Source organism: Dipodomys spectabilis, unplaced genomic scaffold (genome assembly GCF_019054845.1).
Source record: "Dipodomys spectabilis isolate Male_0828 unplaced genomic scaffold, ASM1905484v1 ptg000433l, whole genome shotgun sequence".
Classification (NCBI taxonomy): domain Eukaryota; kingdom Metazoa; phylum Chordata; class Mammalia; order Rodentia; family Heteromyidae; genus Dipodomys; species Dipodomys spectabilis.
This window is the reverse complement of record NW_024871110.1, coordinates 1,134,605-1,137,629: the sequence shown is the minus strand read 5'-3', so window position 1 is coordinate 1,137,629 and position 3,025 is coordinate 1,134,605. Positions and strand designations below refer to the sequence as shown.

The window sequence follows — 3,025 nt, the reverse complement described above, 5'->3', positions numbered from 1 at the left end:
AAGTAAAAAAAAAAAGAAATTTCCGTTTCCATACTTGCAAAGTTGTAATCAAGTGCTCATTGTTTGGTCGAACTATACTATTGGTTTGTTAGAATTGGCTTTAAATCATACTTCCACTCTGGATGAATTGCACATTTGGTTCACAATGAGTATTGGTTGGACTAAAGACCGAATGAACAGAGATATAAAATACAATACTCAAACCTGACAAATGGGGCAATGTAAGAAACATAGGTCCCATGGTTTCCCTTATTTGCAATAACTAGTATATGTCTGAGACAAGCAGAAATGGTCAGATAAGTTGATGTTAAATGAACCCCAAGTTAAGGACTCAAATGTTTTTTTCTTTCTTGCTATTGTGTCTAACATATTTATAAGATATTTCTTTGTTGCTTTGTATGTCCCTCCCCCACAGTATAACCCCTGTTTTCACTGTGTTTGATGTTGGTATAATTTGTGGAGGGGAAGGGGAAAAACAAATTGTTTAAATACGGATACAGGTGGACCCATTCCAGCAATGAGATGTACAAGATGTTATGTCAAAAATGAACTTCACAACTTTGGCGGGGCGGAGGGAAGGGGAAGGCAGTTTGTGAAGGGGAGATAGGAAGGGTTGGTAAGGGGAAACAAAGGAAGATGCAACAATGCTTGATAAGAAATGCACTCATTACTTTGCCCATGTGGTTGTAACTCCGCTGTATGGTATTTTCACAAAAAAAAAAAAAAAAAACAAAAAAAAAAACTATTCAAACCTGTACCCATTCCTAGAGTTCGAAACAGCATTCATGGTTGCTGGGTTAATTCGGTGTAATTAGGGTGTTAACAAACTTCAATTGTCTTTCAGTGCAAAAATAAAAATGATGATGTGTAATCTGAGTCTGGTAATGTCTACAAGCATATTGAACTCTAACAGGATTTTTCTACTTGCTTATCCTATAAGAACACGTTGAGAAGTTTGTAAAAAGAAATTGGAGCCCTCTCTGTCTTCTCTGTCCTAGGAGCAGCTCTCCTGCCAAACTCCTCACCCCTGAAATGTATGCCTACTGCAAGTTTATCTCTACTCCCTCGGTGGTCAGGAGCACTGAGACGACCAGTCCGCAGTGGTAATGAACCGACCACAGGCGCTGACAGATGACAGCCACAGCAGCTTAGCAGGCCTGCATCCCCTGACCTCACTTGTTCCCAGCTGCAACTTCCAAAGCAGCACCATTTCAAGGGACATAGAAACAGCAACCAAGTTCATTGGGGCTGGAGCTGCCACAGTCTGGGTGGTTGGCTCTGGGGCTGGGATTGGCACAGTGTTTGGGAGCATCATCTTGACTTATGCCACAAACCCTTCTCTGAAGCAGCAGCTGTTCTCCTATGCCACTGGGGTTTTGCTCTTTTGGAGGCCATGGGGCTCTTTTGCCTGATGGTGGCCTTTCTCATCCTCTTCGCCATGTGAAGAAGCAATCTCCAGCTCCATACTTTTTTCTCCCATGTCTTGTTTACCCTATATGTTCCTTTTCCTGTACCTCCACAGGAAGTAGGGGAAAGTGGTTGTCTCAGAGTTTGACAGAGGGAAGACAAAATAAATATTGTATTAATAAGAAAAAAAGAAATTTGATGCTCTAATCACTGCTGATCCTTGCCCACGGTAACAAAATGCCCTTCTCCCACTATTCTACGTAGGCATAAGAGAGGACTAGATTTAAAGTGTCCAGTACTCCAATATGCAAAGGTTACTTAAAACATTATTCAATCTAAAACATCAATGTTAGAGTTGTATATGGAATCAATTACTTTGTAATTTAGGGTTGAGAACTTTTCATAGTAACACCAAGTACTGCCTTCTGTGTGACTATTAAAATAATGTAGGTTGTCTTTTTTTGGTTACAAATGATAAGAAATCAGGTGATTAGAGAAGGTGGAATTGAAGGTGCTATTCCACAAAGCGTATCAAGAATTAATTCTATGACCCAAATGCAATGAACTCATAAATAGCTAGCAAGATTCATACTGAGTGTGGTAGCTAGTTCTGCCTGATTTATTTTTGCAACTTTTGTCTTTTTAAAATTTGATTTTATTAGCATTTATAAATTTCAATAAGGTGTTTCATTGTACAACATGCATACAATATATGCTCATTGAATTTATCCTATGTTATTTTTTCTTTTCCTCTTCCCTAAATTTGAAAAGTTTGTACTGGAATTCTTTGTTTCCTTTTCAAATATGTGTGTTATGTGTGTGTGTGGGGTGTGTGTACACGTACCTATACCTCTTCTCACATTCTCCTTTTCCCTTCTCTGATTTCCCCCGCCTACAGTTTTCCTTTATAATAATGTCATATTATATGTATCTTTACTTCTAGACCCTGAATATGATAGAATAAATATGATATCTGTCTTTCTGAGCTTGGCTTCTCTTGCTACACATGATGTGCTCTAGTTCTACCTAGTTTCCTAAAAATGACACAATTTCATTCTTTATTGATGAGGAGTACTGAAGTTTTAATAAACATACAACATAAATATTTAAATCCTTCTAAAGATTCAACAGTAATGCTAATGTATATGAACTTGGAGTCTGAGGTTACTTGATATGTGCTGTTGATTTCACTTCCCTGCAATCTTTTTTTTTTCCTTTTCCTTTTTACCCCTGGTAACAGTGCTTGACCTCAAAGCCTGGAACTTTTGCTTGGCTTTTTCACTCATAGCTGGCACTCTACCATTGAACCATCCTTCTAGTCCAGCATGTTGCTTGTTATTTTGTAAATAGAATCTTAAAGATTTTTTTTTATCTTGGGTATCTTTGAGCTATGATCCTCCAGTCCCCTGTATAGTTAGGATTGCAGGGATGATATACTGATACCAAGCTTCCCTGCTATTTTAACCCATTAAAGTGAATTCCTCATTCTCTCTGAACTGCAGAATTGCATTCATTTGAAACTTAAATCAACTCCATTTTTATCATTGCAATTGTTATTAGTATTAATTATTATACACATCAGGTGAAGAACATAGGCATAGAGCATTTAACCAGTGGT

The 3,025-nt window shown here is 37.9% G+C and overlaps 1 pseudogene; it reads left to right on the top strand.

The window, feature by feature from the left end:
- The first annotated feature begins 1,087 nt into the window (after nucleotides 1-1,087).
- Nucleotides 1,088-1,512, top strand: LOC122097764 (annotated as a pseudogene).
- The last annotated feature ends 1,513 nt before the right edge of the window (nucleotides 1,513-3,025 follow it).